Raw genomic sequence first — 13,700 nt, 5'->3', positions numbered from 1 at the left:
TTAGATACAACTGCATTTATCATCTTGTGTTCATGTCATCTTAGGTTTATGGTTGATTATTTTCTCTGGTGTTTAAAATCAGTATTATAAACATGGAAGGTCATTGCTATATTGTTTGTTTGAATAATATGTATACTGGTGACAAGGCCATACATTGGTAATAAAACTACTAATGAAGGAAAAAGAAATAATTATGTTTCAGCATTGTGTGATTTGGCCAGAGTCGATCACTTATTGTCTCCTTCCATGACTGACAAAGTGGTGAAGTGTGAGATTGGTTTGATGTCTTTTGCCCAGTTTTACATTTTCACTCAGAACTAGATTTTAACCACACACTTTTGTGTGTTTTATGGTGATTTTTTTTATTCTCTTGGTCCTCACCTGCTAACACAGTAGGAGTGGTAAGCCTTCATTTACTTCAGAAAACAAAAAAAAAGAAAACTTGTCGTAAGTGTTCACTTAGACCTAAAGAACACAATAAAACTTCAATGGTTTAACCACAGGCAGCTGACACACCAGTCTTTTTGATATTACAGGATACTCAGTATATCATACCACTGTGCGTTTAGTGGATGAAATTAAGTTGTTACTGAAGGAACAAAGCAAACAAGTCAAGTTTAAACAATTTTACCACTCTCGGTTTAGATAAGGAAAAACTCGTCTATGGAAAAAAAGTTTGTGAGAAATGTCAGGAAGAGCAACAGAGGAGGGACTCCTCTCCCAGGATAGAAAGATGTTTTATACTGTAGGTACAGAGTGAGTCCTCTGGAGTGGAGACTCGACTGAAAACTGTGGATCAGAGCAAAGATGTTGAGTAACTTTCACATGCTATGAGGCTTTGACGTCCTCTGTGTTATTGAAACCTGGAGAAAGAACATACGCACACATACAAGATGCAAAACTCAGGTACACCATGCACACACAATCATTTATTTTCTTTGATGATTGCAGCAGATAAAAACCTGTCAGTCAGGTTTTTCCAGCTGAACCCTTTGCTGTGTTCATCTGCAATTAAACCATGAATGTAATATGTGCACATTCACTGTAGGCAGGGACGGAGTTTGTACTTCCTGCATGTGTAGTATATAAAATTATAAGACATCTGACACAGATGTGATCTTTAGTATTATTCTATTTTTATAGGTTAACAGGAAGGAGACAATGAGACTCAAATTTACATGTAACTTTGCCATATTGAATTCAGAAAATTCTGAATTATATTATTAATTCAGCACATTTTCATGATCATTTAGTGTTGCATACTCAACATTTTCAGTAGTTTGTAAGTTCATCAAATTATCTCATAATTACATCCATCAGCTTTTCTCCAGAAACAACTTCAATCATTCTCTGAAAAGATAAACTACTTTAATTCTTCTGTCATATCATCTCTGATGAGTCACCATTTCATTCTACTCCTGTTATATTTTACATACTTCGCTTACATATGGCAGAAATATGAAAGAATCAATGTTCTGTTGTCCTCCAAATGATCCTTACACAGACCAAATGAACTTTCTGCCTCACGTTTTCTTCACACTCTTTAACATATGACGGTGAACTGTAGATGTCACTATTCTTAAAAATGTCTCCCAAATTGTTATGATCCAATTTGAAATGAATGCCTTTGCCTTTTTCAATACATGAATGAAAATCACTGCTAGGACATGTGATGATGGTAATGGTGAGACTTTTAAAATGGTTTTAGAACCAAAAGCCACCGCGTATGTTTACATGTTTACATATATTTTGTTGATGAGGGAACAAAGCACACAGACACTGACTGTACTGTAAATATTTTTATGCCAAGAGCTCAGGACAGAGCAGACAACAAATATCCAGACAAAAGACATACTTGAGGTACAAAAGTAAGTAAGTTAGTGGTCTAATTACAATTGGTACCCAAAGTTAATATTACAATTTTGAAAGGTAATTTTAAATTTTTTAATTTTAATTAAATTAAAAAAACAAAAAAAACAAACAAATAGGCTTTAATAATTCAACACATTCTCACAACCATCTAATATTTCATACTAGAAAGACCACAAATGTAAAGTCACATATATATGCATATATATACATATAATACACACATATATATGACCAAAATCAAGTGTTTTTAACCAATTGAAGAAGCTTTAATGGATTGTTGTTCCCCAAACATAACTTAAGGTCTTTTCCAAAACATTTAACTACTGCAGGGTTTAAATCTGCAGTTATTTGTTCTCTTATAGGTGTCATTGAGCTGTTGTTGACCATTTCGTGCCAATTCTTGGTCAAAGTTTCACAAATTGTATCTTGGACTTGTGGGTGAAATGTGAACTTAGAAATCATTTCATTCCCACGTTCTGAATGTTCTTCTCTCAGAGCAAAACTTTCTGCCAGTTTCATCAGGTCACACAGAGCTGATTTAATATTATTTAATAGTTCATTTTTATTTCTGTTAACATATGAAAGTGTCTTGTAGATATTACTGTTTAGATTTTTTTCCCTACAATGCTTCCATTCCAGTTTAAAAGGGGTTGCTTTGCATTTTTCAATATATGGATAAAAAACACTGCTGGGATGTGAGATCATAGAATACGAGAGATCTTTAAAATAATTTGAACCACATGGTCCCCAAAACTTTGTGAACCCCACAACAGTAATAATTCCATATTTAAGTTGCCATTGGTGGGCGCTCTCTAAAAGCTGAAACATACAAGGGACAATACATTTTTTCTCTCTCTTTAAACATGAACTGTTGAGAGTATAAATGAAAATACGTTTCACTTGAGATCCAAAGTTCTGTAGAAACTCATTAAGTTGTTGAATTAAAATTACTTCAGTGTGTTCTGTAAATTTACTGCTCTTCTTCCTCTGATAATGTGGATGAACCTTTTCGGAAATCATATATTCACCATTTTTCATTAAAACAACAGTAAATCCATATTGTTTTTCACATTCTTTATGTGTCTTAAGATAATGTTTTTGGAAAGACCTCCACCATTCTCCTACATGTAATGAATCAATACTTAATTCTGAAGAGGATTTCATTACGTGACAAAAAAGTTCAGTTTTGTCATCATTGTTTGTTTGTTTTTCCCATCTGTCTTTTAACCACTGAATACTTGTTTGTATAGGGGAAACCTGTCTTACATTTACAGTAATGAATTCAGTGGGGCTGTAATTTGGTAAACAATTTGCAACCCACCAATCTTGAATATCGGTAAAATGAAATCCAGTTCCAGTGATCTGGGTTGTGAGAATGTGTCGCATTTTACTTCCTCTCTTCTGTTTCTCAAATATCATTTTGTCTTTGTATTCATACGTTGCTAGACCATTTTCACCAGGATTAGCAATTGCATGTAAATGTAGGAATTTGTTATAATTTAGATTCAGATTAGACAAGTTAATAACTTTTGAATTTGAAATTGGATTTAATGGAAAATTAAAATCAAATGTTGGTTTCACAAGGCCCAAGGCAAGATCCTCCTGCTGCTGGTCCTCTACCCTGAATAAGGAAAAAGGTTAAACTTTAATTCACAGATAAAATGATATACTGAACATTATGTTATTAAATTGTTCAGTAGAAAGATTCCCTACAAACATAAAGCTGTATAGCTGTAAACAGCCAATTTACTGTCAATGGTTGATTGCTGTTGGATTACATCTTACTGAAAGACATTTCTAATATTTTTCTCCCCTTTTTGGATATTGGGGTGAACAAAACATTATAAAACTACTCGTTATAATGAATTCTAGGACAAGAGCAATTATATTAAATAAAATTAGATATAGGATTGAATCAGCACCTCTCTGACGGTGTCAACAAAAAGTGAGTCAAACATCGACAGGTTCACAAAAAAAATGTAGCACAGTTGTTGAATTTGACTGTGTTGGATTGTTTACCATGCCTGCCGAGCTGGCAGGCACGAGGAGTCACAGGTAGTTTTTCAAAAAGGATGGTTTTATTTACCCAAAGAAGAAATCAATTCACAAAATATGTGTAACAGAAGTTGGGAGCTGGGAGAGGTCAACTAAACTCAAGCTATGCCAACATATATGATGACTGATCAGATCATTTGGAAACAAAAGGGGTAACACACAAACAACACAATACCAACTGAACTACAAATGAGAAAAAACAGGACAATTTCTCAAGAGGTTAACTTACTTAAATATTTACCAAAATAAAAATACAGAAACCTAATATATTCTAAAGAAACAAACAAAACATTCAAACTAAGAATTATATCCCCCCCTATGATGTGGCAGACATTTGGTAGAATCTGAATGGCCACTTCCTGTATTTAACAGCTCTGCTTTATGGAGAGCATTGTTGTCCAATCCGCCAATAAACACAAAGAAGAAGAAGAACAGTACATCTTTTGCTGAGGCCAGGCAAGATGTACTCCAGCAGTGGCACCCTCTGCACTGGTAACTCAAAAATACAAATTAGAACAACTTAAGACAAATAAACTAAAGACAAACTAAAGTGTTGACCGTACAAATGTACAAAATAGAACTAATGTACTGTCAGAACTACTAAATAAAGTATAAGTATGATGTATGAAACAAAACTATGTGTCATGTAGTTTATTGGTTGCTGATGTGCGTAACATAAAGTAAACTGAATTAGGACAAAATGAACTACAAATGTAAGCTATAGAAAAACTAGTGTGAGTGTTGAAGGTTTACTGACTTTTAAATCAGTTGTGTGGCTGCGGGTGCGGCCATCACAACATGAAACTGTGCTTGTAAAAATCATCTAATCTATTCAATGTATCTCTTTCAAGGCAAAAAACCAATATGAGCTACTACAGTACATGTATGCAGTGTGCTGAATCCTCCAGAGGCAGACACATTTTCTGTTTAATACTTACAGTATCTTCGTCCCTCCACTGCTACAAAGACTGAAACAGCAGATATGGGAAGCTTTGTCCTGCACAAAGGAGCAGAGCTGAAGGGTCCACCTGGCCATTTTATATAGAGATCTGCAAGATGTTTTACAAAGTTGGATGGAAATAAGCTTTCAAATATTCAAAGTTATATATATATATATAAATTAAATCCCCCTCTCACCCCCCTCCCATAGGGGTGGTGGTGATGGTGTGTCTTCCTCAAGCTTGGGTCCTCTACCAGACATGGAATACGAGCTGTTAAAGTGACGGCTGCAGACATACGTAGGCGACTCTGCAATATGCAGAGCTTACACACAGTGATAAACCTGCTCTTTTAAGAAAGGAACAAGCTCTCTCAAACTCTCTTTTGATGTTCTTTATACAACTTTTTCTCTTATCTCCTTCCTTGTTAGGATTTTTCACTCAGCCTTCAAGTGTGCCTGTTCGGAACTGCGACAAACCCTTTTAGACACAAACTAATCTGTCATGAAAATAATATCCCCAACAACATAAATGGTCTCATTCACAATGTTTCCTAAACTTATTTTATTTTCTTTGTGCATTGGAGATGATAGTTACGTGAGAAATGTGTGATCTCTATTATGTGAAGTGTTTTTCTGGGTATGTTTCACCTTGTGCTGCTGAAATCTTAAAGTTTAACACTCAAAAATGTGTTTTTCTTCTTGTTCCTTCAGATGTTTGAGCTTCACTGTGCAGAATGATGTTTGTGCAGAGTTTGACACTAGAAGGCTGTTTTCACATTCATCTGCTGAAGGAGGAAAGTTTTTCTGTGCTCACCTTAAATCTGAGTTTAAGGTATGTATCTACGTACATGATTTGTGACATCATAACTAGTTTGGAACCAGTTGTGATCCAGTATGCAACCTACACAAATGTGACTCGGAAACTTGAAGCCTCCAGTAAACAAACACTGAGGATGGACTTTTTATTGAAGTAGGAAACATCTTGTGTCCAACAGTGAAACTTTTAAATGAAAAACATTTGCATAGATTCTGGATTTTTTAATGACGGTGAAGGCAAAGATCAAGAAGTTCTCCAGTGGCGGCTGATCAATGAGGGGTGCCACTCCCATAACAATTATACAGAGAAGAAAGGCTATTAAAACATGTTTTACATAACATAACATAATTATATATTATGAAATAACTATAAAATAAAAATGTTTATTCTTATTGTGTCTCGTAGTAATTTGATTGAAAATGTGTTTTCAAATTGTATTTGGTTCATTTGGTGTGAATATGTACACTCCCTGTGTGATTTCACTACCTGTGAAGCTGACTTTGTGTGGTGTGTGTCAGCATTGTCACTGCTACTAGCTGCTGTTTCCTACTGGAATGTGTGTCATATGTAAACTTTTTGTTTAAATATTGCTTTGTGTGTGTTTGATAGTGTTCACATTTTAATATTATTGATAATAAGCCCACAAAGAATTCAAATTCACTGATGGGCTGAACCTTATTGCTGCTTTAACAGTATTAAATTGTCCATTTTTGCTGAGCTAAGCAGCAGTGGTGCTTCAGTGCACCCTACTGGTGATACAGGGTTATAGCACACCTGTCAAATGGCTTTTTACAATTATTGTACATTCAGTCTTGTGTTCCTGCATTGCTGACATTATGTGTTTGTTACCCCTAGTTGACATAATTGTACAATGTTTCATCTCTTTACCTTTGGGGTGAGAAGAGCTGTGGCTCGGTGGAACTGGTTGAAGACATCTCTTCTCTCTCAAGTCTGTCTGGATCTTGTTGTCTGCATCTGTCCAGCTTAGTGAGGAAAAATGAATATATCACCATCTATTACAAAGTGCACATATAACTAAAGTTATTAAAATGCTACTGAAAAACTGCAGCACAGAATTAGTGATGTGATCTCAGAAGTCACCTACTGGTATTTAACTGGCCTACTGGTTTTCTAGACTGTTATAAATCTCTTGTTGGTTAACAAACAACGTATTCATAAGAAATTACTTAAATATTAACAGTTATAGTTATTTCCGTAACTATAACTACAATAACTCTGTTTCATCAATCATTTTACCTTTGAAAACTGTTTTGTTTGGATATAATTTGTTATAATATAAGGGGCAGATCTCCAGTTACCTGCATGGTTGGAAGGAGGTGTGGACACTAGAGAGAACAATGAGATTAGATTAATGATAAAAAGAAATGAAATGAAACAAAAATATATAGTAGGATTATATAAAACACCATACTGTTTTGAAAAGAGGGAATATTAGTTCAAAATAGTTGTGACTTACCAGTCTTGGTCCGCAACCTTTTACGCACCCCAGCAGGGGTAGGCAAAGCTCGTTTTCAACAGAAGAAAAAAAGAAGTGAAACTTTACTGGCTGATAAAATTCACAAGGTTTATTCTGTAGAAAATTAGCTTTGCCTACCCCTGCTCTACCCCTTTTGTACACTTTTGTGTACAAAAGTGAAGAAAGGTGCATTAGGGTGACTGTGTGTGTTACTTGGTAGCATATATATACTGTATATTGTATTAAATCCTTCCCATGACCAATTGTTTTGACCAGTCTTTTGTTGCCTTGCCAAGTTGTATGATGTAAGTGTCAATAGGAAGTAGTCACACTATATAACACTGCAGAAACATTTCATAGACAAGTGTTGCTCCTTGGAAGAGAGACAGATATTGTATTATATATGACAAAGTCAGGGTTTATTATGTTATTTATCTGACATTTCAACTGGTAAATAGCGGGGAGGGGGGTTGAGCCCCACTCATGTATTCTGCCTCTGGGTTTAGTTACTTTACAGATTCAAATCTAATCCCACAGATGTGATTGGATCACTCAAAAGTGGTCATAGGTTATCAGATGCAGTGGTCTGCATTTGTATGTTGGGTTAATGGGTGAGGTTAGCTAGTCACCCCAAATCACATCTGATTGCATACATTTATGTGCGCACTCTTGAGCTCAAGATGAGTCATCAAAAAAATATTTTTACACTTTACAGGAAAGGAAATGAGACGGAATTCAATATCAAAACATTTAATAATTATGTTTGACATCTATACAGTATGTATCAAGAGATAAGATGAATAATTAACAGAGAGAGAGAGAGAGAGAGACAACTGGATTGTTATTGACACTGGACGTATTCTTCATTTCACTGTGTCTTTCATCCCCAGACCAAAAAATTACATTCATGTTATATCCCCATTTACCTGGCTCTCAGTGTCTGTAAGGGACAAAAATGGATGTATTGCACCTTATTTTTAGGATAACCAAAACTATTTGAAAATGAAGAAACTCTTGATGTGAACAGTTGCATTCAAGATACTTAAATGATTATATAAATGTAAAATTTAGGTTTGTCTATGCAGTAACTAAATGTATTCACAAGCATTATGACAGTTTCTAATATCATATACAGAACAGAACTTGGCATCATAATAAGTAACAGCAAGCAGAAACTGATAAAGTGCAACAACAAACTTTCACTGAAGTGTGTGCTGGGAAAAGTCAAAAATTAGCAGAAATGTGTTATTACTTACCGCAGATGAAATGTTATCCATTTATCCAGGAGATGTTATCACTCTCCCAGTTGAGGGATTGAATGGGGTGGTGGCTGCTTGCAGTGATGGGAAATGTTGAAAGCAGGAAGAAGAGCTGAACACTTACTTTGCAGCCCTGAAAGCATATTGCAGTCAGGGCTGTAATAATATTTTCTAACATAAGAATGAATAATATAGAAATACTACATACAAATAAATACAGCAAACAACTTATTATTTATCTCAAGAATCTTCTACTTTAAGAACACACACACAGTGACGTGCAGCCCAGGGTGAGCTTCAAAGTCATTAAACTTTTTTACTTATTGATGGCCTGAGATAAAAAAGTAAATTTTTTCTGCATGATATTGTGAAAACTTTTTTCTTATTTAATTTTAATTTTTTTACTTTATTTTTTTCTAATTCTGTATGGGAAAATTTTGAAGAAGTTATTGATTCTGATGTTTTACACATACAGTGATTTATTGATCACATGAATAAGTGGTGTGATGTCTATAAGGGAAACAACCCTGATGAAGATGAGATAGCCGAAAACATTTGGTGGACAAAACATGGTGTAGTGGAGAAGAGCTGTGCAACGTGTTTTAATGTTAATTATCTCAAGAATACAAGAACAGGTAGTTTTTTCAAGAAACAAAATAACATATTTATTATCTTTACAAAGCAAATAGTGTTCACTTGAAATAATGACATAATTTTACTTTTTGTCACTGAAGCTGCAACTTTACAGAGGAATGTGCACTATTTCAGTGATTTAACTGACTATGTTAACTTCAGAAAACTGAAAGGTGCAGATTAACTGGATTACAACATGGGTCAACAAGATGTGAGCGCATGAGTTGCGGTGGTGCACTTTGAGTGTTTTTGTGTCTGGTGGCCTTGACACATGGAAACAGAGTTACAGTACTGTTTCCAAGTGCATATAATCACTGGTTGTGTTCAGGTTTGGTGAGGGTCCATATAACACCATCAAGTTGCTCCACGCATGCATTACAAAGAGTTTCAGCAAAAACATAAGAAAAAAAAGATAAAAACCACAAGAAGCACAACAAACAAACATTTAAATAAATATATGAATCAAAGAAAAGCATAAATATACAGAATGAACAAATCAGGAGAAAGAAAACATCATTAAAATGCCTTTGTGGAAAAAAAACATCAGGAAGGTTTGTGCCTCTTATATTAATAAAAATGCCACACAAGTAGGTGCCATTAATGTTTACCGTTGCAGAACAGATGCAACACATGCTCTCCACACTTGGTGGAGCTGTCTGCCTGACAAAGAAAGCGAGAAGAGTCTGGTGATTTATAATCTGCATGTGGCGACACATAATCTGAGACAGTTCTGAGCTGAAGGGGGCAGCCACACTCTGTGGAGTACAGTTGGCTTAATATTATACCAGTTTTATGTGAAAATGAAGAAAAACTGAACAGAGTTTTGCAGAATTTTTATTTATCAGAGAGTACACATTTATTTCTGTATAGGCTACAACCTCTTATAGAGTCAGAGTCAGTTTGCTTCGCAGTGTTCACGACACATACTTTATCCTCCTCCAGGTATCACATGTGAGACGATGTCTTTTAACCCAAACACGGCCCCATAAACTGACCTGTCAGAGGCTGCTTGGCCGCATCACTACTGAGGTGTAAGGGGGCAACTGTTCCTACTACTCTCTACCTCTGAGAAATATAGTTTTCGACAGCTTATGTAACATGTCAGCTAAATAGGGGAGACATTCGTGTGTGTGTGTGTGTGTGTGCGCGTGTGCACACGTGTGTTTAAGGACATACAATATCAGTGTTTTACATGGTTGAAGGTGTTGGCAGGGGCAAGGAGTTGGGTCAGAGTGTCAGGTCCAATCTGTCCCATCTTCGTGTGTGTGGTTCATGTGGTGTTACACTTGCACATGTTTGTAATTACTGTATGTGCAAGAGTGCATGGTGTGCACAGGTGAGTGTGTGTTGGTGTGGCAGGGGGTCAGTATGTCAGATCCTACAAAAAGGGGTTGCCCTTGGAAACGCCCACGCAGGCTCCTGGTATGAAGCCTCAGAGGTGAGAAATGTCACTAACAGGGTCTGATGAGTAAAAAAAAAAAAAGTGGAAAAAAAGTGCATCTGCCTTGTCTGTTCTTATTTTATATATCGGGACACATCATTGTGTATTAATGCTTGCTTGTGCATCCTGTTATGTCCCATAAGACATAGTTTTTACACCTTCCAGTGCCAAACACTGCTTTCTGCAGCTGAAATGTTTGTGTCAGTTAGTGTAAGAACATGAGAAGTGAAACCTTAGATTCAACAGTTTTGTGCTTGGTAATGGATTTGTTGCTTGTCCTGGACAGAGAGAGTCTGTTGTTAAAGTATGTCTGACAATGTAGCCAACCAGCCTCTCTGAACTAAACACTGTTACTTCTTCCTTTGTAGAGCTTTTGTTTGTTTTCTCCCCGTTTCTTGTTTCTGCTCTTGTTATTTCCTCTCATCTCTTTTATCTATTTCTATCTTCTTTCTCTCTGTTTTTTTTCCAGCACAGTGATAGAAAGGATTGCAGGTATCCATAGCAACATGTTTGCGCGTGTGTTTTGTGTGTGTGTGTGTGTGTGTGTGTGTGTGAGATCTGCGTGTGTAGCCTCTTGTCCGAGACACAATGTGGTAATTACTGGAGCTTACCTCTGCGCTAATTAACCGTCGCCGTGGTAATCGGAAGGGTCAAGTGAGCAGGACGATTGGCTCACCTTCCGAGCATCATCCACCAGTCTCTCCTTTACCATCCCTCTCTCCTTTTCTCCTCTGCTGACAACTTCGCTACTCCACTTTCACCCCTGTATCTCACCCTCCTTCCCTCCTCTCCTCTTCCCTCCTCTCTGCTGCCCTTTCTCTTCCTCATGCCTCCCTGTCAGCCTCTTTACCGTCACTTTGACTCCAAAAGGAACATTGCTCTCATCTCTCCGTGACTTCTTGGTGTTGTTGTTTTGGATGGAAGCATTATGAATTTCACAAGATCCTTGGCTCCCATCCATAAAAAGCAACCCCGGCCCCCCCCCCCCTTCTTCCCTTGCCTGCTCCACCTGATTGGGCAGACTGACAGCTGGCTGCCAACCAGGGGTGGAGCTTTTGACCTTCACAGCCTCCAGGAGTCCACAGCAGCATCTGATTAACTTACCTGAATTTTGTGCCTTTAGGTGGAAGTGATAAACAAGGGTGTTTTTGTACTCTCAAACATGAAAAATGGCTCATTCCACGCTGTATTTCTGCTGTAAATATATATCTAAAAAGCCTGTTTTGTATTTAATAAGTAAGGTCAACAACCGAAATTTATTATATAGTTCATAAATTGGAATGACTTAGTCCCTCACCTCTGGCATTACATCAGTCGCTGCTGGCCTCAAATTTAATCCCGTCAGAGCTTTCTGTCCTCTGTCTCTCCTCCTCGACCTGTAAATCTCTCTAGTTTACTGTTGTTTGAATCAAAAACACAAATCTGCTCATTCTTATTTCAAAAGCAAACATTTTGCTGTGAAAGGAAAAAGAGGCAAAAGAAGAAAAAAACATGAACGTGACACATTTTCTTTCTTAATCTTTACATATAAAAAAGTTGTTTTTATGCAGCAACATCATCTGATTTTGTCTTTTGATGTCCTAACACTACCTACATATATATTTCACTGTTTGTATTTCTGCATGGACTATCTACATCTTTCCTGCTTTTCTAGCAAACAGCTGATGGTTGCCGAGGTGTCTGCCACTTTCTAAGCATCACCCTCTTCCCCTGTCCTGTCCCCTCTATCCCTCCTTGGGGTTTCAAATTCTCCTCATCTTTCTTGTTCTCCAGGCTCATGAAAAGAAATCCATCTGCCCTTTAGGAGAAAGAGTAAAAAATAGTCCTGCAGCCTAAATCAGACAGAAGAATGGATAGAGGTCCTTAGGAAAGAAAAAAAGGTGGATAGTGGAAACTAAAATGTTCATTGGAGCACCGAGGTGAGGAAGCATTGAAATGTTTGCTGATAGAAAGAGAGCGAGCCGTCGACGTTACATATAGACAGAGAAGGAGAGGAAGGAAGACACTGAAAGTCAAAAGAGTGGTAAAATAGAGGTCAGGAGAGAGTGTTAGATGCAGATAGAATAGAGGGCAGAATGAAAAAGGAGCTGGAGAGAGAAAAAAAGCACAGATTGATGAGGAAGAGGATGGACGGAGAGAGCGATGAGAGAGCTGGAAGATGGGAGATAAGGTGAGATGTGGGTTTGACATCATTACCGTCAGCCGGGCTTGTGTTTACCGCTCAGCTCCTGTTTACTGAGCAACTCATACTGAGAGGACACCTGGTGAGCTGTCAACGCACAAATACACACACACACACACACACACACACACACAAACACGCGCACACACACTCAGAGCAGCCGTCACGGTGGCGCTCTCCATGGTGCTGAACCCAACATGAAGGAGCCCAGTGCATAGCAGAATGGGGCAGGCCTCCTCCGCTGCACTCCATATGGAGAGGCTCCTGTCAGAGTGGGGGAACCGGGGGGGTGGGGGGTTGAGAAGGGAGGGGAGGGAGGAAGGGTCTATATTTAACCACTGTCCTCATTGTTTATTAATGAGCGGGTGTTTAGTCAGACCTGGGGTGCTGTTTAATGTATGATGACAACGTCGCTCTCCGGGGACCTTTCCCATACTCCTCGCCCCACGTTTTACATAACCGACATAGATTTGGGGGGGGGGGGGGGGGGGGGTTGGGCAAGTTGGCCATGGGTGGGGGTTGTAATTTTATGTGTGTGTGCAGACAAGAGGATATCCTCTCCCTTGCTGCTGAGTGGTGTACACATGGGGAGGTTTAAAGAGGGGCCACACTGAGGTTCCCATCTCTTCTTTATGCTAGAAGCAATCTAGAAATGTAGCTGTGAAGCAGCAGTCCTCTTTTGATATGATGTGGAGCCACACATTAATAACAAAACTAACTTAATACTATGTACAACTTGTCTTGGCTCACTATCCCTCCCCACAACCCATCACTGCAGGAATCTTATTCTGCTTAAATACATACATGAAATCGATGGTTCATTCTGGTTTCCATTAGCTCAAGAACATTTCCAAAATTAGAGCATTTCTCTCTGCTAAAAATCTGGAAACTGATGTTTATGGATTCTCTACTTCCTGCCTTGACTACTGTACTGTTATGCCCTGCTTAGTAAAGGAAAAAAGAATCCTGTGAGCTGCAAGCTCAAAATTCAGCTGCCAAGATTTTTAACTGGAACCAAAGCAAC

General features: G+C 37.7%; 1 long non-coding RNA gene across 1 annotated transcript; it reads right to left on the bottom strand.

Annotated features, from left to right (window-relative positions):
• Positions 1-6,581: 6,581 nt before the first annotated feature.
• Positions 6,582-7,243, bottom strand: LOC121901389. The gene is made up of 3 exons (XR_006097275.1): positions 7,162-7,243; positions 7,004-7,030; positions 6,582-6,667 (listed from the first exon to the last, which is right to left on the bottom strand). It is a non-coding gene; the product is annotated as an uncharacterized LOC121901389 (long non-coding RNA).
• Between the last annotated feature and the right edge of the window lie 6,457 nt (positions 7,244-13,700).

The sequence above is a fragment of the Thunnus maccoyii genome, chromosome 8 (genome assembly GCF_910596095.1).
Source record: "Thunnus maccoyii chromosome 8, fThuMac1.1, whole genome shotgun sequence".
NCBI lineage: Eukaryota > Metazoa > Chordata > Actinopteri > Scombriformes > Scombridae > Thunnus > Thunnus maccoyii.
This window is presented reverse-complemented; position numbering and strand designations above follow the sequence as displayed.